Consider the following 27899-nt stretch of genomic DNA (forward strand, 5'->3'; position numbering starts at 1 on the left):
TTAACTTGCGGAGTTCTGATAGAATCCGTTGCATTGGTGCTGGTATGATTGCTCATGTTTCATTCTGCGCTGCGAATACATATACTTTTTCTACCTCCATCCCCCCTCCCGTCATTTGTTTCCTTGTGCGTGCACTCTGCATCTCTCTTTCTCGTTCTAATATCGATTAAAATGCCCCTGCTTCTTGACTCACATTTGCGTATAAACCAGTGGACCCTTGTTCCAGTCGCGCGTAACGTCGAACGACCCGTCGGAAAAAAAAATTAGTGCGGCACGAGGACTTCCCAAGAGGTAACCCATTTGAGTACTACTCTTGCCCAAGCACACTTAACTGCGGAGTTCTGATGGAATCCGGTGCATTAGTGCTGGTATGATCGAACCTGTTTAATTTCGCGCTGCAAATACATAAACTCCTTCTCCTTTATTCCCCCTCCCGTCATTTGTTTCCTTGTGCGTGCGCACTGCACCTCTCGTTCTCGCTCAAATATCAAGTAAAATTCCACGGCGCCGTGACTCACATTTGCGAATAAATCTGCGGACCATAATTAAAGTCGCGCGAAAGGTCAAACGGCACATCTGAAAAGAAAAAAATTGGTGCAACACGAGAACTTTCCAGGAGGTAACCCATCATTGTACTACTTTCACCAAAGCACACTTAACTGCGGAGTTCTGATGGGATCCGGTGCATTTGTGCTGGTGTGACCGCGCCTGTTTAATTTCGTGCTAAAAATACATACACTCCTTCTTCCCTCCCTCCCTCCCATCATTTGTTTCCTTGTGCGTTCACATTGCATATCTCCTTCTCGTTCTAATATCGATTAAAATTCCCCTCATTCTTGACTCACATTTACGTATAAACCAGCGGACCAAAGGTCCAGTCGCGCGTAATGTCGAACGACCCATCTGAAAAAAAATTGTTGCGATACGAGGACTTCCCAAGAGGTCACCCATCCGAGTACTACACTCGCCCAAGCACACTTAACTGCAGAGTTCTGATTGGATCTAGTGCATTAGTGCTGGTATGATGCCATTTGTTTAATTTTGCGCTTCAAATACATACACTCCTTCTCTTTTCTTCCTTCTCCCGTCATTTGTTTCCTTGTGCTTGCGCACTGCACCTCCCGTTCTCGTTCACATATCAAGTAAAATGTCACGGCGTCGTGACTCACATTTGCGAATAAACCTGAGGACCATAAATCAAGTCGCGCGTAACGTCGAAAGAATTATCTGCAAAAAGATGGGTGCAACACGAGGACCTCCCAAGAAAATGGGTGAAATATAAGGACTTCGCAGGAGGTCACCCATCCGAGTACTTTTCTCACCCAAGCACCCTTAACTGCGGAGTTCTGATAGAATCCGTTGCATTAGTGCTGGTATGATCGCACCTGTTTTATTTCGTGCTGAAAATACATACACTCCCTCTCCTTCCCTCCCCCTCCCATCGATTGTTTCCTTGTGCGTTCACACTGCACCTCTTCTTCTCGTTCTAATATCGATTAAAATGCCCCTGCTTCTTGACTCACATTTGCGTATAAACCAGCGGACCCTAGTTCCAGTCGCGCGTAAAGTCGAACGACATATCTGAAAAAAAATTGTTGCGATACGAGGACTTCCCAGGAGGTCACCCATCCGAGTACTACTCTCGCCCAAGCACAGTTAACTGCGGAGTTCTGATGGGATCCGGTGCATTTGTGCTGGTATGATAGAACCCGTTTAATTTCGCGCTGCAAATACATAAATTCCTTCTCCTTTCTTCCCCCTCCCGTCATTTGTTTCCTTGTGCGTGCGCACTGCACCTCCCGTGCTCGTTCTAATATAAAGTAAAATGCTACGGTGCCGTGACTCACATTTGCGAATAAACCTGAGGACCATAATTCAAGTCGCGCGTATCGTCGAAAGAATCATCTGCAACACAATGGGTGAAACACGAGGACTTCCTAAGAAAATGGGTGAAATATAAGGACTTCGCAGGAGGTCACCCATCCTAGTGCTACTCTCGCCCAAACACCCTTAACTTGCGGAGTTCTGATTGAACCCGTTGCATTGGTGCTGGTATGATTGCTCATGTTTCATTCTGCGCTGCAAATACATACACTTTTTCTCCCTCCATCCCCCCTCCCTTCATTTGTTTCCTTGTGCATACACTCTGCATCTCTCCTTCTCGTTCTAATATCAAGTAATATGCCCCGGCACCGTGACTCACCTTTACAAATGAACTAGCGGTTTATAATTCCATTCGCGCGTAACGTCGAACAACCCATCCGAAAAAAAATATGTGCAACACGAGGGCTTCCCAGGTGGTCACCCATCCAAGTACTACCCTCGCCCAAGCACACTTAACTGCGGAGTTCTGATGGGATCCGGGGCTTTAGTGCTGGTATGATCGAACTTGTTTAATTTCGCGCTGCAAATACATACACTCTATCTCCTTTCTTCCCCCTCCCGTCATTTGTTTCCTTGTGCGTTCACACTTCACCTCTCATTCTCGTTCTAATATCGATTAAAATGACCCTGCTTCTTGACTCACATTTGCGTATAAACCAGCGGACCCCAGTTCCAGTCGCGCGTAACGTCGAACGACCCGTCTGAAAAAAAATTTGTGCGACACAAGGACTTCCCAGGAGGTCACCCATCCGAGTACTAATCTCGCCCAAGCACACTTCACTACGAAGTTCTGATGGGATCCGATGCATTAGTGCTGGTATGATCGCACCAGTTTAATTTCGCGCTGCAAATACATAAACTCATTCCCCTTTCTTCCCCCTCCCGTCATTTGTTTCCTTGTGCGTGCGCACTGCACCTCCCGTTCTCGTTCTAATATAAAGTAAAATGCTAAAGCGTCGTGAATCACATTTGCGAATAAACCTGAGGACCATAATTCAAGTCGCGCGTAACATCGAAAGAATCATCTGCAAAAAAATGGGTGCAACACGAGAACATCACAAGAAAATGGGTGAAATATAAGGACTTCGCAGGAGGTAACCCATGCTAGTACTACTCTCGCCCAAGCACCCTTACCTACGGAGTTCTGATAGAATCCGTTGCATTAGTGCTGGTATGATTGCACCTGTTTCATTTCGTGCTGAAAATACATACACTCCTTCTCTTTCCCTCCCCCTCCCATCAATTGTTTCCTTGTGCGTTCACACTGCACCTCTCCTTCTCGTTCTAATATCGATTAAAATGCCTCTGCTTCTTGACTCACATTTGCGGATAAACCAGCGGACACTAGTTCCAGTCGCGCGTAACTTCGAACGACCCGTCTGAAAAAAAATTTGTGCGACACGAGGACTTCCCAGGAGGTCACCCATCTGAGTACTACTCTCGCCCAAGCACACTTAACTGCGGAGTTCTGACGGGATCTGGTGCATTTGTGCTGGTATGATCGCACCCGTTTAATTCTGCGCTGCAAATGCATAAACTCCTTCTCCTTTCTTCCCCTTCCCGTCATTTGTCTCCTTGTGCGTGCGCACTGCACCTCCCGTGCTCGTTCTAATATAAAGTAAAATGCTACGGTTCCGTGACTCACATTAGCGAATAAACCTGAGGACCATAATTCAAGTCGGGAGTATCGTCGAAAGAATCATCTGCAAAAAAATGGGTGCAACACGAGGACTTCCTAAGAAAATGGGTGAAATATAAGGACTTCGCAAGAGGTCACCCATCCTAGTGCTACTCTCGCCCAATGATCCTTAACTTGCGGAGTTCTGATAGAATCCGTTGCATTGGTGCTGGTATGATTGCTCATGTTTCATTCTGCGCTGCAAATACATACACTTTTTCTCCCTCCATCCCCCCTCCCGTCATTTGTTTCCTTGTGCGTGCACTCTGCATCTCTCCTTCTTGTTCTAATATCGATTAAAATGTCCCTGCTTCTTGACTCACATTTGCGTATAAACCAGTGGACCCTAGTTCCAGTCGCGCGTAACGTCGAACCACCCGTCTGAAAAAAAAAATTAGTGCGACACGAGAACTTCCCAGGAGGTCACCCATCTTAGTACTACTCTCGCCCAAGCACACTTAACTGCTGAGTTCTGATGGGATCCGGTGCATTAGTGCTGGTATGATCGCACCTATTTAATGTTGCGCTGCAAATACATAAACTCCTCCTTTCTTCCCCCTCTCGTCATTTATTTCCTTTTGCGTGCGCACTGCACCTCCCGTTCTCGTTCAAATATCAAGTAAAATGCCACGGCGCCGTGACTCACATTTGCGAATAAATCTGCGGAACATAATTAATGTCGCGCGTAACGTCGAACGGCACATCTGAAAAAAAGAAAATGGGTGCAACATGAGAACTTCCCAGGAGGTAACCCATCATTGTACTACTTTCGTCAAAGCACACTTAACTGCGAAGTTCTGATGGGATCCGGTGCATTTGTGCTGGTGTTAGCGCACCTGTTTAATTTCGGGCTGAAAATACATACACTCCTTCTTCCCTCCCCCCCTCCTATCATTTGTTTCCTTGTGCATTCACACTGCACCTCTCCTTCTCGTTCGAATATCGATAAAAATGCCACAGATTCTTGACTCACATTTGCGTATAAACCAGCAGATTATAGTTCCAGTCGCACGTAACGTCGAACGACCCGTGTAAAAAAAAATTGGTGCGACACGAGGACTTCCCAAGAGGTCACCCATCCGAGTACTGCTATCGCCCAAGCACACTTAACTGCTAAGTTCTGATGGGATCCGGGGCATTAGTGCTGGTATGACCGCACCCGTTTAATTCCGCGCTGCAAATACATAAACTCCTTCTCCTTTCTTCCCCCTCCCGTCATTTGTTTCCTTGTGCGTGCGCACTGCACCTCTCGTTCTCGTTCAAATATCAAGTAAAATACAACGGCGCTGTGACTCACATTTGCGAATAAATCTGCGGACCATAATTAAAGTCGCGCGTAACGTCGAACGGCACATCTGAAAAAAAGAAAACGGGTGCAACACGAGAACTTCCCAGGAGGTAACCCATCATTGTACTACTTTCGCCAAAGCACACTTAACTGCGGAGTTCTGATGGGATCCGGTGCATTTGTGCTGGTGTGACCGCACCTGTTTATTTTCGTGCTGAAAATACATACACTCCTTCTTTCCTCCCCCCTCCCATCATTTGTTTCCTTTTGCGTTCACACTGCACCTCTTCTTCTTGTTCTAATATCGATAGAAATGCCCCTGATTCTTGACTCACATTTGCGTATAAACCAGCGGACCATAGTTCCAGTCGCACCTAACGTCGAACGACCCATCTGAAAAAAAAAATTGTTGGGATACGAGGACTTCCCAAGAGGTCACCCATCCGAGTACTACTCTCGCCCAAGCACACTTAACTGCAGAGTTCTCATGGGATCCAGTGCAGTAGTGCTGGTATGATGCCACTTGTATAATTTTGCGCTTCAAATACATACACTCATTCTCGTTTCTTCCTCATCCCGTCATTTGTTTCCTTGTGCGTGCGCACTGCACCTCCCGTACTCGTTCTAATATCAAGTAAAATGCCACGGCGCCGTGACTCACATTTGCAAATAAACTTGCGGACCATAAATCAAGTCGCGCATAACGTCGAAAGCATCATCTGCAAAAAGACGGGTGCAAGACGAGGACCTCCCAAGAAAATGGGTGAAATATAAGGACTTCGCAGGAGGTCACCCATCCGAGTACTTTTTTCGCCCAAGCACCCTTAACTGCGAAGTTCTGAAAGAATCCGTTGCATTAGTGCTGGTATGATCCCTCATGTTTCATTATGCACTGCAAATACACACACTCTTTCTCCTCCCATCGCCCCTCCCGTCATTTGTTTCCTTGTGCGTGCACTCTGCATCTCTCTTTCTCGTTCTAATATCAAGTAATATGACCCGGCACCGTGACTCACCTTTGCAAATGAACCAGCGGTTTATAATTCCATTCGCGCGTAACGTCGAACAACCCATCCCAAAAAAAATAGGTGCAACACGAGGGCTTCCCAAGTCGTCACCCATCCGAGTACTACGCTCACCCAAGCACACTTAACTGCGGAGTTCTGATGGGATCCGGAGCTTTAGTGCTGGTAAGATCGCACCTGTTTAATTTCGCGCTGCAAATACATACACTCCTTCTCCTTTCTTCCCCCTCCTGTCATTTGTTTCCTTGTGCGTTCACACTTCACCTCTCATTCTCGTTCTAATATCGATTAAAATGCCCCTGCTTCTTGACTCACATTTGCGTATAAACCAGCGGACCCTAGTTCCAGACGCGCGTAACGTCGAAAGACCCGTCTGAAAAAAAATTGGTGCGACACGAGGACTTCCCAGGTGGTCACCCATCCGAGTACTAATCTCCCCCAAGCACACTTCACTGCAGAGTTCTGATGGGATCCGGTGCATTAGTGCTGGTATGATCGCACATGTTTAATTTGGCGCTGCAAATACATACACTCCTTCTCTTTTCTTCCTCCTCCCGTCATTTGTTTCCTTGTGCGTGCGCACTGCACCTCCCGTACTCATTCTAATATCAAGTAAAATGCCACGATGCCGTGACTCACATTTGCGAATAAACCTAAGGACCGTAAATCAAGTCGCGCGTAACGTCGAAAGAATCATCTGCAAAAAGATGGGTGCAACACGAGGACCTCCCAAGAAAATGGGTGAAATATAAGGACTTCGCAAGAGGTCACCCATCCGAGTACTTTTCTCGCCTAAGCACCCTTAACTGCGGAGTTCTGATAGAATCCGTTGCATTAGTGCTGGTATGATCCATCATGTTTCATTCTGCACTGCAAATACATACACTCTTTCTCCTCCCATCCCCCCTCCCGTCATTTGTTTCCTTGTGTGTGCACTCTGCATCTCTCTTTCTCGTTCTAATATCAAGTAATATGCCCCGGCACCGTGACTCACCTTTGCAAATGAACCAGCGGTTTATAATTCCATTCGCGCATAACGTCGAACAACCCATCCGAAAAAAAATAGGTGCAACACGAGGGCTTCCCAAGTTGTCACCCATCCGAGTACTACTCTCGCCCAAGCACACTTAACTGCGGAGTTCTGATGGGATCCGGGGCTTTAGTGCTGGTATGATCGAACTTTTTTAATTTCGCGCTGCAAATACATACACTCTATCTCCTTTCTTCCCCCTCCCGTCATTTGTTTCCTTGTGCGTTCACACTTCACCTCTCATTCTCATTCTAATATCGATTAAAATGCCCCTGCTTCTTGACTCACATTTGCGTATAAACCAGCGGACCCTAGTGCTAGACACGCGTAACGTCGAACGACCCATCTGAAAAAAAATTGGTGCAACACGAGGACTTCCCAGGAGGTCACCCATCCGAGTACTAATCTCGCCGAAGCACACTTCACTGCGGAGTTCTGATGGGATCCGATGCATTAGTGCCGATATGATCGCACTTGTTTAATTTCGCGCTGCAAATACATAAACTCATTCCCCTTTCTTCCCCCTCCCGTCATTTGTTTCCCTGTGCGTGCGCACTGCACCTCCCGTTCTCATTTTACTATCAAGTAAAATGCCACGGCGCCGTGACTCACATTTGCGAATAAACCTGAGGACCATAATTCAAGTCGCGCGTAACGTCGAACGAATCATCTGCAAAAAAAAGGGTGCAACACGAGGACTTCCTAAGAAAATTGGTAAAATATAAGGACTTCGCAGAAGGTAACCCATGCTAGAACTACTCTCGCCCAAGCACCCTTACCTACGGAGTTCTGATAGAATCCGTTGCATTAGTGCTGGTATGATCGCACCTGTTTCATTTCGTGCTGAAAATACATACACTCCTTCTCCTTCCCTCCCCTTCCCATCAATTGTTTCCTTGTGCGTTCACACTGCACCTCTCCTTCTCGTTCTAATATCGATTAAAATGACCCTTCTTCCTGACTCACATTTGCGTATAAACCAGCGGACCCTCGTTCCAGTCGCGCGTAACGTCGAACGACCCGTTTGAAAAAAAATTGGTGCGACACGAGGATTTCCTAGCAGGTCACCCATCCAAGTACTACTCTCGCCCAAGCACACTTAACTGCAGAGTTCTGATGGGATCCAGTGCATTACTGCTGGTATGATGCCATTTGTTTAATTTTGCGCTTAAAATACATACACTCCTTCTCTTTTCTTCCTCATCCCGTCATTTGTTTCCTTGTGCGTGCGCACTGCACCTCCCGTACTCGTTCTAATATCAAGTAAAATGCCACGGCGCCATGACTCACATTTGCGAATAAACCTGCGCACCATAAATCAAGTCGTGCGTAACGTCGAAAGAATCATCTGTAAAAAGATGGGTGCAACACGAGGACCTCCCAAGAAAATGGGTGAAATATAAGGACTTCGCAGGAGGTCACCCATCAGAGTACTTATCTCGCCCAAGCACCCTTAACTGCGGAGTTCTGATAGAATCCTTTGCATTAGTGCTGGTATGATCCCTCATGTTTCATTTTGCACTACAAATACATACACTCTTTCTCCTCCCATCCCCCCTCCCGTCATTTGTTTCCTTGTGCGTGCACTCTGCATCTCTCTTTCTCGTTCTAATATCAAGTAATATGCCCCGGCACCGTGACTCACCTTTGCAAATGAACCAGCGGTTTATAATTCCATTCGCGCGTAACGTCGAACAACCCATCCGAAAAAAATAGGTGCAACACGAGGGCTTCCCAAGTGGTCACCCATCCGAGTACTACTCTCGCCCAAGCACACTTAACTGCGGAGTTCTGATGGGATCCGGGGCTTTAGTGATGGTATGATCGCACCTGTTTAATTTCGCACTGCAAATACATACACTCCTTCTCCTTTCTTCCCCCTCCGGTCATTTGTTTCCTTGTGCGTTCACACTTCACCTCTCATTCTCGTTCTAATATCGATTAAAATGCCCCTGCTTCTTGACTCACATTTGCGTATAAACCAGTGGACCCTAATTCCAGTCGCGCGTAACGTCGAACGACCCGTCTGAAAAAAAATTGGTGCGACACGAGGACTTCCAAAGAGGTCACCCATCCGAGTACTACTCTCACCCAAGCACACTTAACTGCGGAGTTCTGATGGGATCCGGTGAATTAGTGCTGGAATGATTGCACCTGTTTAATTTCGCGCTGCAAATACATAAACTCATTCCCCTTTCGTCCCCCTCCCGTCATTTGTTTCCTTGTCCGTGCGCACTGTAGCTCCCGTTCTCGTTTAATATCAAGTAAAATGCTACAGCACCGTGACTCACATTTGCGAATAAACCTGAGGACCATAATTCAAGTCGCGCGTAATGTCGAAAGAATCATCTGCAACAAAATGGGTACAACACGAGGACTTCCTAAGAAAATGGGTGAAATATAAGGACTTCGCAGGAGGTCACCCATAATAGTGCTACTCTCGCCCAAGCACCCTTAACTTGCGGAGTTCTGATAAAATCCGTTGCATTGATGCTGGTATGATTGCTCATGTTTCATTCTGCGCTGCAAATACATACACTTTTTCTCCCTCCATTCCCCCTCCCATAATTTGTTTCCTTGTGCGTGCACTTTGCATCTCTCCTTCTCGTTCTAATATCGATTAAAATACCCCTGTTTCTTGACTCACATTTGCGTATAAACCAGTGGACCCTAGTTCCAGTCGCGCGTAACGTCGAACGACCCGTCTGAAAAGAAAAATTAGTGTGACACGAGTACTTCCCAGGAGGTCACCCATCCGAGTACGACTCACGCCCAAGCACACTTAACTGCGGAGTTCTGATGGGATCCGGTGCATTAGTGCTGGTATGATCGCACCTGTTTAATTTTGCGCTGCAAATACATAAACTACTTCTCCTTTCTTCCCCCTCCCGTGATTTGTTTCCTTGTGCGTGCGCACTGCACCTCTCGTTCTCGTTCAAATATCAAGTAAAATGCCACAGCGTCGTGACTCACATTTGCGAATAAATCTGCAGACCATAATTAAAGTCGCGCGTAACGTCGCACGGCACATCTGAAAAAAAGAAAATGGGTGCAACACGAGAACTTCCCATGAGGTAACCCATCATTGTACTACTTTCGTCAAAGCACACTTAACTGCGGAGTTCTGATGGGATCCGGTGCATTTGTGCTGGTGTGACCGCACCTGTTTAATTTCGTGCTGAAAATACATACACTCCTTCTTCCCTCCCCCCTCCCATCATTTGTTTCCTTGTACGTTCACACTGCACCTCTCCTTCTCGTTCTAATATCGATTAAAATGCCCCTGATTCTTGACTCACATTTGCGTATAAACAAGCGGACCATAGTTCCAGTCACTCGTAACGTCGAACGACCCATCTAAAAAAAATTGTTGCGATACGAGGACTTCCCAAGAGGTCACCCATCCGAGTACTATTCTCTCCCAAGCACACTTAACTGCAGAGTTCTGATGGGATCCAGTGCATTAGCGCTGGTATGATGCCACTTGTTTAATTTTGCGCTTCAATTACATACACTCCTTCTCTTTTCTTCCTCATCCCGTCATTTGTTTCCTTGTGCATGCGCACTGCACCTCCCGTACTCGTTCTAATATCAAGTAAAATGCCACGGCGCCGTGACTCACATTTGCGAATAAACCTACGGACCATAAATCAAGTCGCGCGTAACGTCGAATGAATCATCTGCAAAAAGACGGGTGCAACACGAGGACCTCCCAAGAAAATGGGTGAAATATAAGGACTTCGCAGGAGGTCACCCATCCGAGTACTTTTCTCGCCCAAGCACCCTTAACTGCGGAGTTCTGATAGAATCCGTTGCATTAGTGCTGGTATGATCCCACATGTTTCATTCTGCACTGCAAATACATACACTCTTTCTCCTTCCATCCCCCCTCCCGTTATTTGTTTCCTTGTGCGTGCACTCTGCATCTCTCTTTCTCATTCTAATATCAAGTAATATGACCCGGCACCGTGACTCACCTTTGCAAATGAACCAGCGGTTTATAATTCCATTCACGCGTAACGTCGAACAACCCATCCTAAAAAAAATAGGTGCAACACGTGGGCTTCCCAAGGGGTCACCCATCCGAGTACTACCCTCGCCCAAGCACACTTAACTGCGGAGTTCTGATGGGATCCGGAGCTTTAGTGCTGGTATGATCGCACCTGTTTAATTTCGCGCTGCAAATACATACACTCCTTCTCCTTTCTTCCCCCTCCCGTCATTTGTTTCCTTGTGCGTTCACACTTCACCTCTCATTCTCGTTCTAATATCGATTAAAATGCCCCTGCTTCTTGACTCACATTTGCGTATAAACCAGCAGACCCTAGTTCCAGACGCGGGTAACGTCGAGCGACCCGTCTGAAAAAAAATTGGTGCGACACGAGGACTTCCCAGGAGGTCACCCATCCGAGTACTAATCTCGCCCAATCACACTTCACTGCGGAGTTCTGATGGGATCCGGTGCATTAGTGCTGGTATGATCGCACCTCTTTAATTTTGTGCTGCAAATACATAAACTCATTCCCCTTTTTTCCCCCTCCCGTCATTTGTTTCCTTGTGCGTGCGCACTACACCTCCCGTTCTCGTTCTAATATCAAGTAAAATGCTATAGCGCCGTGACTCACATTTCCGAATAAACCTGAGGACCATAATTCAAGTCGCGCGTAACGTCGAAAGAATCATCTGCAAAAAAATGGGTGCAACACGAGGACTTCACAAGTGGCGACCAATCCGAGTACTACTCTCGCCCAAGCACACTTAACTGCGGAGTTCTGATGGGATCCAGTGCATTAGTGCTGGTATGATGCCACTTGTTTAATTTTGCACTTCAACTACATACACTCCTTCTCTTTTCTTCCTCATCCCGTCATTTGTTTCCTTGTGCGTGCGCATTGCACCTCCCGTACTCGTTCTAATATCAAGTAAAATGCCACGTCGCCGTGACTCAGATTTGCGTATAAACCAGCGGATCCTAGTTCCAGATGTGCGTAACGTTGAACGACCCGTCTGAAAAAAATTGGTGCGACACGAGGACTTCCCAGGAGGTCATCCATCAGAGTACTAATCTCGCCCAAGCACACATAACCGCGGAGTTCTGATAGGATCCGGTGTATTAGTGCTGGTATGATCGCACCTGTTTAATTTCGTGCTGCAAATACATAAACTCATTCCCCTTTCTTCCCCTTCCCGTCATTTGTTTCCTTGTGCGTGCGAACTGCACCTCCCGATCTCGTTCTAATATCAAGTAAAATGCCACGGCGCCGTGACTCACATTTGCGAATAAACCTGAGGACCATAATTCAAGTCGCGCGTACCGTCGAAAGAATCATCTGCAAAAAAATGGTTGCAACACGAGGACTTCCTAAGAAAATGGGTGAAATATAAGGACTTCGCAGGAGGTCACCCATCCGAGTTCTTTTCTCGCCCAAGCACCCTTAACTGCGGAGTTCTGATAGAATCCGTTGCATTAGTGCTGGTATGATCCCTCATGTTTCATTCTGCACTGCAAATACATACACTCTTTCTCCTTTCATCCCCCCTCCCGTCATTTGTTTCCTTGTGCGTGCACTCTGCATCTCTCTTTCTCGTTCTAATATCAAGTAATATGCCCCAGCACCGTGACTCACCTTTGCAAATGAACCAGCGGTTTATAATTCCATTCGCGCGTAATGTCGAACAACCCATCCGAAAAAAAATAGGTGCAACACGAGGGCTTCCCAAGTGGTAGGTGCATTGCGCACGCACAAGGAAACAAATGACGGGAGGGGGAAGAAAGGGGAAGGAGTTTATGTATTTGCAGCGTGGTATTAGACGGGTGCGATCATACCAGCATTAATGCACCGGATCCCATCAGAACTCCGTAGTTAAGTGTGCTTGGGCGAGAGTAGTACTCGGATGGGTGACCTCCTGGGAAGTTCTCGTGTTGCACCAATTTTTTTTCAGACAGGTTGTTCGACGTTACGCGCGACGAGAACTAGGGTCCGCTGGTTTATACGCAAATGTGAGTCAAGAAGCAGGGGCATTTTAATCGATATTAGAATGAGAATGAGAGGTGCAATGTGAACGCATAAGGAAACAATTGATGGGAGGGGGAGGGAAGGAGAAAGAGTGTATGTATTTTCAGCACAAAATGAAATAGGTGTGATCATACCAGCATTAATGCACCGGATCCCATCAGAACTCCGCAGTTAAGTGTGCTTGGGCGAGAGTAGTACTCGGATGGGTGACCTCCTGGGAAGTCCTTGTGTTGCAAAAATTTTTTTTCAGACGGGTCGTTCGACGTTACGCAGGACTGGAACTAGGGTCCGCTGGTTTATACGCAAATGTGAGTCAAGAAGTAGGGGCATTTTAATCGATATTAGAACGAAAAAGAGAGGTGCAGTGTGAACGCACAAGGAAACAATTAATGGGAGGGGTAGGGAAGGAGAAGGAGTGTATGTATTTTCAGCACGAAATGAAACAAGCGCGGTCATACCAGCACTAATGCAACGGATTCTATCAGAACTCCGTAGGTAAGGGTTCTTGGGCGAGAGTAGTACTAGCATGGGTTACCTCCTGCGAAGTCCTTATATTTCACTCATTTTCTTGTGATGTCCTCGTGTTGCTCCCATTTTAATCGATATTAGAACGAGAAAGAGATGTGCAGTGTGAACGCACAAGGAAACAATTGATGGGTGGGGGAGGGAAGGAGAAGGAGTGGATGTATTTTCAGCACGAAAAGAAACAAGTGCGATCATACCAGCACTAATGCAACGGATTCTATCAGAACTCCGTAGGTAAGGGTGCTTGGGCGAGAGTAGTACTAGCATGGGTTACCTCCTGCGAAGTCCTTATATTTCACCCATTTTCTTGTGAAGTCCTCGTGTTGCACCCATTTTTTTGCAGATGATTCTTTCGATGTTACGCGCGACTTGAATTATGGTCCTCAGGTTTATTCGCAAATGTGAGTCACGGCGCTTTAGCATTTTACTTGATATTATAACGAGAATGGGAGGTGCAGTGCGCACGCACAAGGAAACAAATGACGGGAGGGGGAAGAAAGGGGAATGAGTTTATGTATTTGCATCGCAAAATTAAACAGGTGCGATCATACCAGCACTAATGTACCGAATCCCATCAGAACTCCGCAGTGAAGTGTGCTTGGGGGAGATTAGTACTCGGATGGGTGACCTCCTGGGAAGTCCTCGTGTCGCACCAATTTTTTTTCAGACGTGTCATTCGACGTTACGCTCGTCTGGAACTAGGGACCGCTGGTTTATACGCAAATGTGAGTCAAGAAGCAGGGGCATTTTAATCGATATTAGAACGAGAATGAGAGGTGAAGTGTGAACGCACAAGGAAACAAATGATGGGAGGTGGAAGAAAGGAGAATGAGTGTATGCATTTGCAACGCGAAATTAAAAAGGAGAATGAGTGTACGCATTTGCAGCGCGAAATCATACCAGCACTAAAGCTCCGGATCCCATCAGAACTCCGCAGTTAAGTGTGCTTGGGCGAGGGTAGTACTCGGATGGGTGACCACTTGGGAAGCCCTCGTGTTGCACCAATTTTTTTTCGGATGGGTTGTTCGACATTACGCGCGAATGGAATTATAATCGATATTAAAACGAGAATGAGAGGTGAAGTGTGAACGCACAAGGAAACAAATGACGGGAGGGGGAAGAAAGGAGAAGGAGTGTATGTATTTACAGTGCGAAATTAAACAGGTGCGATCATACCAGCACTAATGCACCGGATCCGATCAGAACTCCGCAGTTATGTGTGCTTGTGCGAGTGTAGTACTCGGATGGGTGACCTCCTGGGAAGTCCTCGTATCGCACCAATTTTTTTCAGACAGGTCGTTCGACGCTACGCACGACTGGAACTACGGTCCGCTGGTTTATACGCAAAGGTGAGTCAAGAAGCAGGGGCATTTTAATCGATATTAGAACGAGAAGGAGAAGTGCAGTGTGAACGCACAAGGAAACAATTGATGGGAGGGGGAGGGAAGGAGAAGGAGTGTATGTATTTTCAGCACGGAATGAAACAGGTGCGATCATACCAGCACTAACGCAACGGATTCTATCAGAACTCCGTAGGTAAGGGTGCTTGGGCGAGAGTAGTACTAGCATGGGTTACCTCATGCGAAGTCCTTATATTTCACCCATTTTCTTGTGAAGTCCTCGTGTTGCACCCATTTTTTTGTAGATGATTCTTTCGACGATACGCGCGACTTAAATTATGGTCCTCAGGTTTATTCGCAAATGTGAGTCACGGCGCTGTAGCATTTTACTTGATTTAGAACGAGAACGGGAGGTGCAGTGCGCACGCACAATGAAAAAAATGACGGGAGAGGGAAGAAAGGAGAATGAGTTTATGTATTTGCAGCACAAAATTAAACAGGTGCGATCATACCAGCACTAATGCACCGGATCCCATCAGAACTCCGCAGTGAAGTGTGCTTGGGCGAGATTAGTACTCGGATGGGTGACCTCCTGGGAAGTCCTCGTGTCGCACCAATTTTTTTTCAGACGGGTCGTTCGACGTTATGCGCGTCTGGAACTAGGGTCCGCTGGTTTATACGCAAATGTGAGTCAAGAAGCAGGGGTATTTTAATCGATATTAGAACGAGAATGAGAGGTGAAGTGTGAACGCACAAGGAAACAAATGACGGGAGGGGGAAGAAAGGAGAAGGAGTGTATGTATTTGCTGCGCGAAATTAAATAGGTGCGATCATACCAGCAGTAAGCTCCGGATCCCATCAGAACTCCGTAGTAAAGTGTGCTTGGGCGAGGGTAGTACTCGGATGGGTGACCACTTGGGAAGCCTTCGTGTTGCACCTATTTTTTTTCGGATGTGTTGTTCGACGTTACGCGCGAATGAAATTATAAACCGCTGCTTCATTTGCAAAGGTGAGTCACAGTGCCAGGGTATATTACTTGATATTAGAACAAGGAAGAGAGATGCAGAGTGCACGCACAAGGAATCAAATGATGGGAGGGGGGATGGAAGGAGAAAGAGTGTATGTATTTGCAGTGCAGAATTAAACATGAGGGATCATACCAGCACTAATGCAACGGATTCTATCAGAACTCCGCAGTTAAGGGTGCTTGGGCGAGAAAAGTACTCGGATGGGTGACCTCTAGTGAAGTCCTTATATTTCACCGATTTTCTTGGAAGGTCCTCGTGTTGCACCCATCTTTTTGCAGATGATTCTTTTGACGTTACGCGCGACTTAATTTATGGTCTGCAGGTTTATTCGCAAATTTGAGTCACGGCCCTGTGGCATTTTACTTGATATTAGAACGAGTACGGGAGGTGCAGTGCGCACGCACAAGGAAACAAATGACGGGAGGAGGAAGAAAAGAGAAGGAGTGTATGTATTTGAAGCGCAAAATTAAACAAGTGGCATCATACCAGCACTAATGCACTGGATCCCATCAGAACTCTGCGGTTAATTGTGCTTGGGCGAGAGTAGTACTCGGATGGGTGACCTCTTGGGAAGTCCTCGTATCGTAACAATTTTTTTTCAGATGGGTCGTTCGACGTTACGCACGATTGGAACTATGGTCCGCTGGTTTATACACAATTGTGAGTCAAAAATCAGGGGCATTTTTATCGATATTACAACGAGAAGGAGAGGTGCAGTGTGAACGCACAAGGAAACAAATGATGGGAGGGGGGGAGGGAAGAAGGTGTGTATGTATTTTTAGCACGAAATTAAACAGGTGCGGTCACACCAGTACAAATGCACCGGATCCCATCAGAACTCCGAAGTTAAGTGTGCTTTGGCGAAAGTAGTACAATGATGGGTTCCCTCCTAGGAAGTTCTCGTATTGCACCCATTTTCTTTTTTTTAAATGTGTCGTTCGACGTTACGCGCGACTTTAATTATGGTCCGCAGATTTATTCGCAAATGTGAGTCACGGTGCCATGGCATTTTACTTGAAATTTGAACGAGAACGAGAGGTGCAGTGCGCACGCACAAGGAAACAAATGACGGGAGTGGGAAGAAAGGAGGAGTTTTTGTATTTGCAGCGCGAAATTAAACTGGTGCGATCATACCAGCACTAATGAACCAGATCCCATCAGAACTCCGCAGATAAGTGTGCTTGGGCGAGAGTAGTACTCGGATGGGTGACCTCCTGGGAAGTACTCGTGTCGCACTAATTTTTTTTTTCAGACGAGTCGTTCGACGTTACGCGCGACTGGAACTAGGGTCCACTGGTTTATACGCAAATGTGAGTCAAGAAGTAGGGGCATTTTAATCGATATTAGAACGAGAATGAGAGATGCAGAGTGCACGCACAAGGAAACAAATGACGGGAGGGGGGATGGAGGGAGAAAAAGTGTATGTATTTGCAGCGCAGAATGAAACATGAGCAATCATACAAGCACCAATGCAACGGATTCTATCAGAACTCCGCAAGTTAGGGGTGCTTGGGCAAGAGTAGCACTAGGATGGGTGACCACCTGCGAAGTCCTTATATTTCTCCCATTTTCTTAGGAAGTCCGCGTGTTGCACCCCTTTTTTTGCAGATGATTCTTTCGACGATACGCGCGACTTGCATTATGGTCCTCAGGTTTATTCGCAAATGTGAGTCACGGTACTGTAGCATTTTACTTGATATTAGAACGAGCACGGGAGGTGCAGTGCGCACGCATAAGGAAACAAATGGCAGGAGGGGGAAGGAAGGAGAATGAGTTTATGTATTTGCAGCGCGAAATTAAACAGGTACGATCATAACAGCACTAATGCACCGGATCCCATCAGAACTCCGCAGTTAAGTGTGCTTGGGTGAGATTAGTACTCGGATGGGTGTCCTCCTCGGAAGTCCTCGTGTCGCACCAATTTTTTTTCAGACAGGTCGTTCGACGTTACGCGCGTCTGGAACTAGGGTTCGCTGGTTTAAATGCAAATGTGTGTCAAGAAGCAGGGGCATTTTAATCGATATTAGAACGAGAATGAGAGGTGAAGTGTGAACGCACAAGGAAACAAATGACAGGAGGGGGAAGAAAGGAGAAGGAGTGTATGTATTTGCAGCGTGAAATTAAACAGATGCGATCATACTAGCACTAAAGCTCCGGATCCCATAAGAACTCCGCAGTTAAGTGTGCTTGGGCGAGGGTAGTACTCGGATGGGTGACCACTTGGGAAGCCCTCGTGTTGCACCTATTTTTTTTCGGATGGGTTGTTCGACGTTACGCGCGAATGGAATTATAATCCGCTGGCTCATTTGTAAAGGTGAGTCACGGTGCCGAGGCATATTACTTGATATTAGAACGAGAAAGAGAGATGCAGAGTGCACGCACAAGGAAACAAATGACGGGAGGGGGGATGGAAGGAGAAAGAGTGTATGTATTTACAGTGCAGAATGAAACATGAAGGATCATACCAGGACTAATGCAACGGATTCTATCAAAACTCTACAGTTAAGGGTGCTTGGGCGAGAAAAGTACTCGGATGGGGGACCTCCTGCGAAGTCCTTATATTTCAACTATTTTCTTGGGAGGTCCTCGTGTTTCACCCATCTTTTTGCAGATGATTCTTCTGACGTTACGCGCGACTTGATTTATGGTCCGCAGGTTTATTCGCAAATTTGAGTCACGGCGCCGTGGTATTTTACTTGATATTAGAACGAGTACGGGAGGTGCAGTGCGCACGCACAAGGAAACAAATGACGGGAGGAGGAAGAAAAGAGAAGGAGTGTATGTATTTGAAGCACAAATTTAAACAAGTGGCATCATAGCAGCACTAATGCACTGGATCCCATCAGAACTCTGCAGTTAAGTGTGCTTGGGTGAGAGTAGTACTCGGATGGGTGGCCTCTTGGGAAGTCCTCGTATCGCAACAATTTTTTTTCAGATGGGTCGTTCGACGTTTCGCGCGACTGGAGCTATGGTCCGCTGGTTTATACGCAAATGTGAGTCAAAAATCAGGGGCATTTTTATCAATATTAGAACGAGAAGGAGAGGTGCAGTGTGAACGCACAAGGAAACAAATGATGGGAGGAGGGGAGGGAAGAAGGAGTGTATGTATTTTCAGCACAAAATTAAACAGGTGCGGTCACACCAGCACAAATGCACCGGATCCCATCAGAACTCCGAAGTTAAGTGTGCTTTGGCGAAAGTAGTACAATGATGGGTTACCTCCTGGGAAATTCTCGTGTTGCACCCATTTTCTTTTTTTCAGATGTGCCGTTCGACGTTACGCGCGACTTTAATTATAGTCCGCATATTTATTCGCAAATGTGAGTCACGGCGCCGTAGAATTTTACTTGATATTTGAACGAGAACGAGAGGTGCAGTGCGCATGCACAAGGAAACAAATGACGGGAGGGGGAAGAAAGGAGAAGGAGTTTATGTATTTGCAGCGCGAAATTAAACTGGTGCGATCATACCAGCACTAATGCACCGGATCCTATCAGAACTCCGCAGATAAGTGTGTTTGGGCGAGAGTAGTACTCGGATGGGTGACCTCCTGGGAAGTCCTCGTGTTGCACTAATTTTTTTTTTTCAGACGGGTCGTTCGACGTTACGCGCGACTGGATCTAGGGTCCACTGGTTTATACGCAAATGTGAGTCAAGAAGTAGGGGCATTTTAATCGATATTAGAACGAGAAGGAGAGATGCAGAGTGCACGCACAAGGAAACAAATGACGGGAGGAGGGATGGAGGGAAAAAAAGTGTATGTATTTGCAGCGCAGAATGAAACATGAGCAATCATACCAACACCAATGCAACGGATTCTATCAGAACTCCGCAAGTTAAGGGTGCTTGGGCGAGAGTAGCACCAGGATGGGTGACCTCCTGTGAAGTCCTTATATTTCACCCATTTTCTCAAGAAGTCCTCGTGTTGCACCCATTTTTTTGCAGATGATTCTTTCGACGATACGCGCGACTTGAATTATGGTCCTCAGGTTTATTCGCAAATGTGAGTCACGGTACCGTAGCATTTTACTTGATATTAGAACGAGCACGGGAGGTGCAGTGCGCACGCACAAGGAAATAAATGATGGGAGGGGGAAGAACGAGAAAGAGAGATGCAGAGTGCACGCACAAGGAAACAAATGACGGGAGGGGGGTTGGAAGGAGAAAGAGTGTATGTATTTGCAGTGCAGAATGAAACATAAGGGATCATACCAGCACTAATGCAACGGATTCTATCAGAACTCCGCAGTTAAGGGTGCTTGGGCGAGAAAAGTACTCGGATGGGTGACCTCCTGCGAAGTCCTCATATTTCACCCATTTTCTTGGGAGGTCCTCGTGTTGCACCCATCTTTTTGCAGATTATTCTTTCAACGTTACGCGCGACTTGATTTATGGTCCGCAGATTTATTCGCAAATGTGAGTCACGGCACCGTCGCATTTTACTTAATATTAGAACGAGTACGGGAGGTGCAGTGCGCACGCACAAGGAAACAAATGACGGGATGAGGAAGAAAAGAGAATGAGTGTATGTATTTGAAGCGCAAAATTAAACAAGTGGCATCATACCAGCACTACTGCACTGGATCCCATCAGAACTCTGCAGTTAAGTGTGCTTGGGCGAGAGTAGTACTCAGATGGGTGACCTCTTGGGAAGTCCTCGTATTGCAACAATTTTTTTCAAATGGGTCGTTCAACGTTACGCGCGACTGGAACTATGGTCCGCTGGTTTATACCCAAATGTGAGTCAAGAATCAGGGGCATTTTAATCGATATTAGAACGAGAAGGAGAGGTGCAGTGTGAACGCACAAGGAAACAAATGATGGGAGAGGGGAGGGAAGAAGGAGTGTATGTATTTTCAGCACGAAATTAAACAGGTGAGGTCACACCAGCACAAATGCACCGGATCCCATCAGAACTTCGCAGTTAAGTGGGCTTTGGCGTAAGTAGTAAAATGATGGGTTACCTCCTGGGAAGTTCTCGTGTTGCACCCATTTTCTTTTTTTCAAATGTGCCGTTCGACGTTACGCGCGACTTTAATTATGGTCCGCAGATTTATTCGCAAATGTGAGTCACGGCGCCGTGGCATTTTACTTGATATTAGAACGAGTACGAGAGGTGCAGTGCGCACGCACAAGGAAACAAATGACGGGAGGAGGAAGAAAAGATTAGGAGTGTATGTATTTGAAGCGCAAAATTAAACAAGTGGCATCATACCGGCACTAATGTACTGGATCCCATCAGAACTCTGCAGTTAAGTGTGCTTGGGCGAGAGTAGTACTCGGATGGGTGACCTCTTGAGAAGTCCTCGTATCACAACAATTTTTTTTTAGATAGGTCGTTCGACATTACGCGCGACTGGAACTATGGTCCGCTGGTTTATACGCAAATGTGAGTCAAGAATCAGGGGCATTTTAATCGATATTAGAACGAGAAGGAGAAGTGCAATGTGAACGCAAAAGGAAACAAATGATGGGAGGGCGGGAGGGAAAAAGGAGTGTATGTATTTTCAGCACGAAATTAAACAGGTGCGGTCACACCAGCACAAATGCACCGGATCCCATCAGAACTCCGCAGTTAAGTGTGCTCTAGCGAAAGTAGTACAATGATGGGTTACCTCCTGGGAAGTTCTCGTGTTGCACTCATTTTTTTTTTTCAGATGTGCCCTTCGACGTTACGCACGACTTTAATTATATTCCGCAGATTTATTCGAAAATGTGAGTCACTGCGCTGTGGCATTTTACTTGATATTTATACGAGAACGAGAGGTGCAGTGCACATGCACAATGAAACAAATGACGAGAAGGGGAAGAAAGGAGAAGGAGTGTACGTATTTGCAGCGCGAAATTAAATAGGTGCGATCATACCAGCACTAATGCACCGTATCCCATCAGAACTTAGCAGTTAAGTGTGCTTGGGCGGGAGTAGTACTCGGATTGGTGACCTCCTGGGAAGTCCTCGTGTTGCACCCATTTTTTTTCAGATGGATCATTCGACGTTACGCGCGAATGCAATTATAAACCGCTGGTTCATTCGCAAAAGTGAGTCATGATGCCAGGGCATTTTACTTGATATTAGAACAAGAAGGAGAGATGCAGAGTGCACGCACAAGGAAACAAATAATGGGAGATGGGATGGAGGGAGAAAGAGTGTATGTATTTACAGCGCAGAATGAAACATGAGCAATCATACCAGCACCAATGCAACGGATTCTATCAGAACTCCGCAAGTTAAGGGTGCTTGGGCGAGAGTAGCACTAGGATGGGTGACCTCATGCGAAGTCCTTATATTTCACCTATTTTCTTAGGAAGTCCTCGTGTTGCACCCATTTTTTTGCAGATAATTCTTTCGACGTTACACGCGACTTGAATTATGGTCCTCAGGTTTATTCGCAAATGTGAGTCACGGCACCGTAGCATTTTACTTGATATTAGAACGAGCACGGGAGGTGCAGTGCGCACGCACAAGGAAACAAATGACGGGAGGGGGAAGAAAGGAGAAGAAATTTATGTATTTGCAGCGCAAAATTAAATGGGTGCGATCATACCAGCACTAATGCACCGGATCCCATCAGAACTACGCAGTTAAGTGTGCTTGGGCGAGAGTAGTACTCGGATGGGTGACCTCCTGGGAAGTCCTCGTGTCGCACCAATTTTTTTCAGATGGGTCGTTCGACGTTACACGCGACTGGAACTAGGGTCCGCTGGTTTATACGCAAATGTGAGTCAAGAAGCAGGGGCATTTTAACCGATATTAGAAGGAGAAGAAGAGGTGCAGTGTGAACGCACAAGGAAACAATTGATGGGAGGGGGAGGGAAGGAGAAGGAGTGTATGTATTTTCAGCACGAAATGAAACAGGTGCGATTATACCAGCACTAATGCAACGGATTCTATCAGAACTCCGTAGGTAAGGGTGCTTTGGCGAGAGTAGTACTAGCATGGGTTACCTCCTGCGAAGTCCTTATATTTCACCCATTTTCTTAGGAAGTCCTCGTGTTCCACCCATTTTTTTGCAGATGATTCTTTCGACAATACGCGCGACTTGAAGTATGGCCCTCAGGTTTATTCGCAAATGTGAGTTACGGCACCGTAGCATTTTAATTGATATTAGAACGAGCACGGGAGGTGCAGTGCGCACGCACAAGGAAACAAATGACGGGAAGGGTAAGAAAGGAGAAGGAGTTTATGTATTTGCAGCGCGGAATTAAACGGGTGCAATCATACCAGCACTAATGCACTGGATCCCATCAGAACTCTGCAGTTAAGTGTGCTTGGGCGAGAGTAGTACTCGGATTGGTGATCACCTGGGAAGTCCTCGTGTCGCACAAATTTTGTTTCAGACGGGTCGTTCGACGTTACGCGCGACTGGAACTATGGTCCGCTGGTTTATACGCAAATGTGAGTCAAGAATCAGGGGCATTTTAATCGATATTAGAACGAGAAGGAAAGGTGCAGTGTGAACGCACAAGGAAACAAATGATGGGAGGGGGGGAGGGAAGAAGGAGTGTATTTATTTTCAGATGGAAATTAAACAAGTGTGGTCACACCAGCACAAATGCACCGGATCCCATCAGAACTCCGCAGTTAAGTGTGCTTTGGCGAAAGTAGTACAATGATGGGTTACCTCCTGGGAAGTTCTCGTGTTGCACCCATTTTCTTTTTTTCAGATGTGCCGTTCGACGTTACGCGCGACTTGAATTATAGTCCGCAGAATTATTCGCAAATGTTTGTCACGGTGCCGTGGCATTTTACTTGATATTTGAAAGAGAACGAGAGGTGCAGTGCGCACGCACAAGGAAACAAATGACGGGAGGGGGAAGAAAGGAGAAGGAGTGTATGTATTTACAGCGCGAAATGAAACAGGTGCGATTATACCAGCACTAATGCAACGGATTCTATCAGAACTCTGTAGGTAAGGGTGCTTGGGCGAGAGTAGTACTAGCATGGGTTACCTCCTGCGAAGTCCTTATATTTCACCCATTTTCTAGTGAAGTCCTCGTGTTGTACCCATTTTTTTGCAGATGATTCTTTCGACGTTACGCGCGATTTGAATTATGGTCCTCAGGTTTATTCGCAGATGTGAGTCACGGCACTGTAGTATTTTACTTGATATTAGAACGAGAACGGGAGGTGCAGTGCGCATGCACAAGGATACAAATGACGGGAGGGGGAAGAAAGGGGAATGAGTTTATGTATTTGTAGCGCAAAATTAAACAGGTGTGATCATACCAGCACTAATACACTGGATCCCATCAGAACTCCGTAGTGAAGTGTGCTTGGGCGAGATTAGTACTCGAATGGGTGACCTCCTTGAAGTCCTCGTGTCGCACTAATTTTTTTTTTCAGACGGGTCGTTCGACGTTACGCGCGACTAGAACTAGGGTTCACTGGTTTATACGCAAATGTGAGTCAAGAAGCAGGGGCATTTTAATCGATATTAGAACGAGAAGGAGAGATGCAGAGTGCACGCACAAGGAAACAAATGACGGGAGGGGGGATGGAGGGAGAAAAAGTGTATGTATTAGCAGCGCAGAATGAAACATGAGCAATCATACCAGCACCAATGCAACGGATTCTATCAGAACTCCGCAAGTTAAGGGTGCTTGGGCGAGAGTAGCACTAGGATGGGTGACCTCATGCGAAGTCCTTATATTTCACCCATTTTCTTAGGAAGTCCTCGTGTTCCACCCATTTTTTTGCAGATGATTCTTTCGACGATACGCGCGACTTGAATTATGGTCCTCAGGTTTATTCGCAAATATAAGTCACGGCACCGTAGCATTTTACTTTATATTAGAAGGAGCACGGGAGGTGCAGTGCGTACGCACAAGGAAACAAATGACGGGAGGGGGAAGAAAGGAGAAGGAATTTATGTATTTGCAGCGCGGAATTAAACGGGTGCGATCATACCAGCACTAATGCACCTGATCCCGTCAGAACTCCGCAGTTAAGTGTGCTTTGGCGAGAGTAGTACTCGGATTGATGAGCTCCTGGGAAGTCCTCGTGTCGCACCAATTTTTTTTCAGACGGGTCGTTCGACGTTACGCGCGACTGGAACTAGGGTCTGCTGGTTTATACGCAAATGTGAGTCAAGAAGCAGGGGCATTTTAATCGATATTAGAACGAGAAGGAGAGGTGCAGTGTGAACGCACAAGGAAACAATTGATGGGAGGGGGAAGGAAGGAGAAGGAGTGTATGTATTTTCAGCAAGAAATGAAACAGGTGCGATCATACCAGCACTAATGCAACGGATTCTATCAGAACTCCGTAGGTAAGGGTGCTTGGGCGAGAGTAGTACTAGCATGGGTTACCTCCTGCGAAGTCCTTATATTTCACCCATTTTCTTGTAAAGTCCTCGTGTTGCACCCATTTTTTTGCAGATGATTCTTTCGACGTTACGCGCGACTTGAATTATGGTCCTCAGGTTTATTCGCAAATGTGAGTCACGGCGCCGTGGCATTTTACTTGATATTAGAACGAGAACGGGAGGTGCAGTGCGCACGTACAAGGAAACAAATGACGGGAGGGGGAAGAAAGGGGAATGAGTTTATGTATTTGTAGCGCAAAATTAAACAGGTGTGATCATACCAGCACTAATGCACCGGATCCCATCAGAACTCTGCAGTTAAGTGTGCTTGGGCGAGAGTTGTGCCCGGATGGGTGACCTCCTGGGAATTCCTCGTGTCGCACTAATTTTTTTTTCAGACGGGTCGTTCGACGTTACGCGCGACTGGAACTAGGGTCCACTGGTTTATACGCAAATGTGAGTCAAGAAGCAGGGGCATTTTAATCGATATTAGAACGAGAAGGAGAGATACAGAGTGCACGCACAAGGAAACAAATGACGGGAGGGGGGATGGAAGGAGAAAGAGTGTATGTATTTGCAGTGCAGAATGAAACATGAGGGATCATACTAGCACTAATGCAACGGATTCTATCAGAACTCCGCATTTAAGGGTGCTTGGGCGAGAAAAGTACTCGGATGGGAGACCTCCTGCGATGTCCTTATATTTCACCTATTTTCTTGGGAGGTCCTCGTGTTGCACCCATCTTTTTGCAGATGATTCTTTCGACGTTACGCGCGACTTGATTTATGGTCCGCAGGTTTATTCGCAAATGTGAGTCACAGTGTCGTGCCATTTTACTTGATATTAGAACGAGTACGGGAGGTGCAATGCGCACGCACAAGGAAACAAATGACGGGAGGAGGAAGAAAAGAGAAGGAGTGTATGTATTTGAAGCGCAAAATTAAACAAGTGGCATCATACCAGCACTAATGCACTGGATCCCATCAAAACTCTGCAGTTAAGTGTGCTTGGGCGAGAGTAGTACTCGAATGGGTGAACTCTTGGGAAGTCCTCGTATCGCAACAATTTTTTTTCAGATGGGTCGTTCGACGTTACGCGTGACTAGAACTATGGTCCGCTGGTTTATACGCAAATGTGAGTCAAGAATCAAGGGAATTTTAATCAATATTAGAACGAGAAGGGGAGGTGCAGTGTGAACGCATAAGGAAACAAATGATGGGAGGGGGGGAGGGAAGAAGGAGTGTATGTATTTTCAGCAGAAAATTAAACAGGTGCGGTCACACCAGCACAAATGCACCGGATCTCATCAGAACTCCGCAATTAAGTGTGCTTTGGAGAAAGTAGTACAATGATGGGTTACCTCCTGGGAAGTTCTCGTGTTGTACCCATTTTCTTTTTTTCAGATGTGCCGTTCGACGTTACGCGCGACTTGAATTATTGTCCTCAGGTTTATTCGCAAATGTGAGTCACGGCGCCGTGGTATTTTACTTGATAGTAGAACGAGAACGGGAGGTGCAGTGCGCACGCAAAAGGAAACAAATGACGGGAGGGGGAAGAAAGGGGAATGAGTTTATGTATTTGCAGTGCGAAATTAAACAGGTGCGATCATACCAGCACTAATGCACCGGATCCCATCAGAACATCGCAGTGAACTGTGCTTGGGCGAGATTAGTACTCGGATGGGTGACCTCCTGGGAAGTCTTCGTGTCGCACCAATTTTTTTTCAGACGGGTCGTTCGACGTTACGCGCGACTGGAACTGGGGACCGCTGGTTTATACGCAATTGTGAGTCAAGAAGAAGGGGCATTTTAATCGATATTAGAATGAGAATGAGAGATGCAGAGTGTACGCACAAGGAAACAAATGACGGAAGGGGGGATGGAGGGAGAAAAAGTGTATGTATTTGCAGCGCATAATGAAACATGAGCGATCATACCAGCACCAATGCAACGGATTCTATCAGAACTCCGCAAGTTAAGGGTGCTTGGGCGAGAGTAGCACTAGGATGGGTGACCTCCTGCGAAGTCCTTATATTTCACCAATTTTCTTAGGAAGTCCTCGTGTTGCACCCATTTTTTTGCAGATGATTCTTTCGACGATACGCGCGACTTGAATTATTGTCCTCAGGTTTATTCGCAAATGTGAGTCACGGCACCGTAGCATTTTACTTGATATTAGAACGAGCACAGGAGGTGCAATGCGCACGCACAAGGAAACAAATGACGGGAGGGGGAAGAAAGGAGAAGGAGTTTATGTATTTGCAGCGTGGAATTAAATGGGTGCGATCATACCAGCACTAATGCACCGGATCCCATCAGAACTTCGCAGTGAAGTGTGCTTGGGCGAGAAAAGTACTCGGATGGGTGACCTCCTACGAAGTCCTTATATTTCAGCTATTTTCTTGGGAGGTCCTCGTGGTGCACCCATCTTTTTGCAGATGAATCTTTCGACGTTACGCGCGACTTTATTTATGGTCCGCAGGTTTATTCGCAAATGTGAGTCACAGCGTCGTGGCATTTTACTTGATATTAGAACGAGTACGGGAGGTGCAATGCACACGCACAAGGAAACAAATGACGGGAGGAGGAAGAAAAGAGAAGGAGTGTATGTATTTGAAGCGCAAAATTAAACAAGTGGCATCATACCAGCACTAATGCACTGGATCCCATCAGAACTCTGCAGTTAAGTGTGCTTGGGCGAGAGTAGTACTCGAATGGGTGAACTCTTGGGAAGTCCTCGTATCGCAACAATTTTTTTTCAGATGGGTCGTTAGACGTT

General features: G+C 46.4%; 10 non-coding genes and 45 pseudogenes across 10 annotated transcripts; 29 read left to right on the forward strand and 26 right to left on the reverse strand.

Moving 5' to 3' along the window:
• Window positions 1-263: 263 nt before the first annotated feature.
• LOC148245953 (5S ribosomal RNA) lies at window positions 264-382 on the reverse strand (annotated as a pseudogene).
• Window positions 383-591: 209 nt separating this feature from the next.
• Window positions 592-710, reverse strand: LOC148245954 (5S ribosomal RNA; annotated as a pseudogene).
• Window positions 711-914: 204 nt separating this feature from the next.
• LOC148245955 (5S ribosomal RNA) lies at window positions 915-1032 on the reverse strand (annotated as a pseudogene).
• A 236-nt stretch (window positions 1033-1268) lies between these two features.
• On the reverse strand, window positions 1269-1387 carry LOC148245956 (5S ribosomal RNA; annotated as a pseudogene).
• Window positions 1388-1592: 205 nt separating this feature from the next.
• On the reverse strand, window positions 1593-1711 carry LOC148245957 (5S ribosomal RNA; annotated as a pseudogene).
• A 561-nt stretch (window positions 1712-2272) lies between these two features.
• LOC148245958 (5S ribosomal RNA) lies at window positions 2273-2391 on the reverse strand. Its single transcript, XR_015815102.1, has one exon. It is a non-coding gene; the product is annotated as a 5S ribosomal RNA (ribosomal RNA).
• Window positions 2392-2596: 205 nt separating this feature from the next.
• On the reverse strand, window positions 2597-2715 carry LOC148245959 (5S ribosomal RNA; annotated as a pseudogene).
• A 559-nt stretch (window positions 2716-3274) lies between these two features.
• Window positions 3275-3393, reverse strand: LOC148245960 (5S ribosomal RNA). The gene has a single exon (XR_015815072.1). It is a non-coding gene; the product is annotated as a 5S ribosomal RNA (ribosomal RNA).
• A 563-nt stretch (window positions 3394-3956) lies between these two features.
• Window positions 3957-4075, reverse strand: LOC148245961 (5S ribosomal RNA). The gene has a single exon (XR_015814274.1). It is a non-coding gene; the product is annotated as a 5S ribosomal RNA (ribosomal RNA).
• A 529-nt stretch (window positions 4076-4604) lies between these two features.
• LOC148245962 (5S ribosomal RNA) lies at window positions 4605-4723 on the reverse strand (annotated as a pseudogene).
• A 209-nt stretch (window positions 4724-4932) lies between these two features.
• On the reverse strand, window positions 4933-5051 carry LOC148245963 (5S ribosomal RNA; annotated as a pseudogene).
• A 205-nt stretch (window positions 5052-5256) lies between these two features.
• Window positions 5257-5375, reverse strand: LOC148245964 (5S ribosomal RNA; annotated as a pseudogene).
• A 560-nt stretch (window positions 5376-5935) lies between these two features.
• On the reverse strand, window positions 5936-6054 carry LOC148245965 (5S ribosomal RNA; annotated as a pseudogene).
• Window positions 6055-6259: 205 nt separating this feature from the next.
• On the reverse strand, window positions 6260-6378 carry LOC148245966 (5S ribosomal RNA; annotated as a pseudogene).
• Window positions 6379-6938: 560 nt separating this feature from the next.
• Window positions 6939-7057, reverse strand: LOC148245967 (5S ribosomal RNA; annotated as a pseudogene).
• A 205-nt stretch (window positions 7058-7262) lies between these two features.
• On the reverse strand, window positions 7263-7381 carry LOC148245968 (5S ribosomal RNA; annotated as a pseudogene).
• Window positions 7382-8618: 1237 nt separating this feature from the next.
• Window positions 8619-8737, reverse strand: LOC148245969 (5S ribosomal RNA). The gene has a single exon (XR_015814717.1). It is a non-coding gene; the product is annotated as a 5S ribosomal RNA (ribosomal RNA).
• A 205-nt stretch (window positions 8738-8942) lies between these two features.
• Window positions 8943-9061, reverse strand: LOC148245970 (5S ribosomal RNA; annotated as a pseudogene).
• Window positions 9062-9623: 562 nt separating this feature from the next.
• On the reverse strand, window positions 9624-9742 carry LOC148245971 (5S ribosomal RNA; annotated as a pseudogene).
• Window positions 9743-9951: 209 nt separating this feature from the next.
• LOC148245972 (5S ribosomal RNA) lies at window positions 9952-10070 on the reverse strand (annotated as a pseudogene).
• A 202-nt stretch (window positions 10071-10272) lies between these two features.
• Window positions 10273-10390, reverse strand: LOC148245973 (5S ribosomal RNA; annotated as a pseudogene).
• Window positions 10391-10626: 236 nt separating this feature from the next.
• LOC148245974 (5S ribosomal RNA) lies at window positions 10627-10745 on the reverse strand (annotated as a pseudogene).
• Window positions 10746-10951: 206 nt separating this feature from the next.
• LOC148245975 (5S ribosomal RNA) lies at window positions 10952-11070 on the reverse strand. Its single transcript, XR_015814907.1, has one exon. It is a non-coding gene; the product is annotated as a 5S ribosomal RNA (ribosomal RNA).
• A 205-nt stretch (window positions 11071-11275) lies between these two features.
• LOC148245976 (5S ribosomal RNA) lies at window positions 11276-11394 on the reverse strand. Its single transcript, XR_015815312.1, has one exon. It is a non-coding gene; the product is annotated as a 5S ribosomal RNA (ribosomal RNA).
• A 205-nt stretch (window positions 11395-11599) lies between these two features.
• On the reverse strand, window positions 11600-11718 carry LOC148245977 (5S ribosomal RNA; annotated as a pseudogene).
• A 204-nt stretch (window positions 11719-11922) lies between these two features.
• On the reverse strand, window positions 11923-12041 carry LOC148245978 (5S ribosomal RNA; annotated as a pseudogene).
• Window positions 12042-12718: 677 nt separating this feature from the next.
• LOC148245979 (5S ribosomal RNA) lies at window positions 12719-12837 on the forward strand. Its single transcript, XR_015815725.1, has one exon. It is a non-coding gene; the product is annotated as a 5S ribosomal RNA (ribosomal RNA).
• A 205-nt stretch (window positions 12838-13042) lies between these two features.
• LOC148245980 (5S ribosomal RNA) lies at window positions 13043-13161 on the forward strand (annotated as a pseudogene).
• An 823-nt stretch (window positions 13162-13984) lies between these two features.
• On the forward strand, window positions 13985-14103 carry LOC148245981 (5S ribosomal RNA; annotated as a pseudogene).
• A 230-nt stretch (window positions 14104-14333) lies between these two features.
• Window positions 14334-14450, forward strand: LOC148245982 (5S ribosomal RNA; annotated as a pseudogene).
• A 159-nt stretch (window positions 14451-14609) lies between these two features.
• On the forward strand, window positions 14610-14728 carry LOC148245983 (5S ribosomal RNA; annotated as a pseudogene).
• Window positions 14729-15285: 557 nt separating this feature from the next.
• On the forward strand, window positions 15286-15404 carry LOC148245984 (5S ribosomal RNA). Its single transcript, XR_015815922.1, has one exon. It is a non-coding gene; the product is annotated as a 5S ribosomal RNA (ribosomal RNA).
• A 205-nt stretch (window positions 15405-15609) lies between these two features.
• LOC148245985 (5S ribosomal RNA) lies at window positions 15610-15727 on the forward strand (annotated as a pseudogene).
• A 561-nt stretch (window positions 15728-16288) lies between these two features.
• LOC148245986 (5S ribosomal RNA) lies at window positions 16289-16406 on the forward strand (annotated as a pseudogene).
• A 204-nt stretch (window positions 16407-16610) lies between these two features.
• Window positions 16611-16729, forward strand: LOC148245987 (5S ribosomal RNA; annotated as a pseudogene).
• Window positions 16730-16935: 206 nt separating this feature from the next.
• Window positions 16936-17054, forward strand: LOC148245988 (5S ribosomal RNA; annotated as a pseudogene).
• Window positions 17055-17617: 563 nt separating this feature from the next.
• Window positions 17618-17736, forward strand: LOC148245989 (5S ribosomal RNA; annotated as a pseudogene).
• A 205-nt stretch (window positions 17737-17941) lies between these two features.
• LOC148245990 (5S ribosomal RNA) lies at window positions 17942-18060 on the forward strand. The gene has a single exon (XR_015815009.1). It is a non-coding gene; the product is annotated as a 5S ribosomal RNA (ribosomal RNA).
• Window positions 18061-18621: 561 nt separating this feature from the next.
• Window positions 18622-18739, forward strand: LOC148245991 (5S ribosomal RNA; annotated as a pseudogene).
• Window positions 18740-18943: 204 nt separating this feature from the next.
• On the forward strand, window positions 18944-19062 carry LOC148245992 (5S ribosomal RNA; annotated as a pseudogene).
• Window positions 19063-19271: 209 nt separating this feature from the next.
• Window positions 19272-19390, forward strand: LOC148245993 (5S ribosomal RNA; annotated as a pseudogene).
• Window positions 19391-20368: 978 nt separating this feature from the next.
• On the forward strand, window positions 20369-20486 carry LOC148245994 (5S ribosomal RNA; annotated as a pseudogene).
• Window positions 20487-21016: 530 nt separating this feature from the next.
• Window positions 21017-21133, forward strand: LOC148245995 (5S ribosomal RNA; annotated as a pseudogene).
• Window positions 21134-21339: 206 nt separating this feature from the next.
• LOC148245996 (5S ribosomal RNA) lies at window positions 21340-21458 on the forward strand (annotated as a pseudogene).
• Window positions 21459-21666: 208 nt separating this feature from the next.
• Window positions 21667-21785, forward strand: LOC148245997 (5S ribosomal RNA; annotated as a pseudogene).
• Window positions 21786-22346: 561 nt separating this feature from the next.
• On the forward strand, window positions 22347-22465 carry LOC148245998 (5S ribosomal RNA). Its single transcript, XR_015815238.1, has one exon. It is a non-coding gene; the product is annotated as a 5S ribosomal RNA (ribosomal RNA).
• Window positions 22466-23023: 558 nt separating this feature from the next.
• Window positions 23024-23142, forward strand: LOC148245999 (5S ribosomal RNA; annotated as a pseudogene).
• Window positions 23143-23346: 204 nt separating this feature from the next.
• On the forward strand, window positions 23347-23465 carry LOC148246000 (5S ribosomal RNA; annotated as a pseudogene).
• A 563-nt stretch (window positions 23466-24028) lies between these two features.
• Window positions 24029-24146, forward strand: LOC148246001 (5S ribosomal RNA; annotated as a pseudogene).
• Window positions 24147-24709: 563 nt separating this feature from the next.
• On the forward strand, window positions 24710-24828 carry LOC148246002 (5S ribosomal RNA; annotated as a pseudogene).
• A 559-nt stretch (window positions 24829-25387) lies between these two features.
• LOC148246003 (5S ribosomal RNA) lies at window positions 25388-25506 on the forward strand (annotated as a pseudogene).
• Window positions 25507-26390: 884 nt separating this feature from the next.
• Window positions 26391-26509, forward strand: LOC148246004 (5S ribosomal RNA; annotated as a pseudogene).
• A 209-nt stretch (window positions 26510-26718) lies between these two features.
• Window positions 26719-26837, forward strand: LOC148246005 (5S ribosomal RNA; annotated as a pseudogene).
• Window positions 26838-27398: 561 nt separating this feature from the next.
• Window positions 27399-27517, forward strand: LOC148246006 (5S ribosomal RNA; annotated as a pseudogene).
• A 236-nt stretch (window positions 27518-27753) lies between these two features.
• LOC148246007 (5S ribosomal RNA) lies at window positions 27754-27871 on the forward strand (annotated as a pseudogene).
• The last annotated feature ends 28 nt before the right edge of the window (window positions 27872-27899 follow it).

This window comes from Carica papaya, chromosome 8 (genome assembly GCF_054855325.1).
Source record: "Carica papaya isolate Zhongbai chromosome 8, ASM5485532v1, whole genome shotgun sequence".
Classification (NCBI taxonomy): domain Eukaryota; kingdom Viridiplantae; phylum Streptophyta; class Magnoliopsida; order Brassicales; family Caricaceae; genus Carica; species Carica papaya.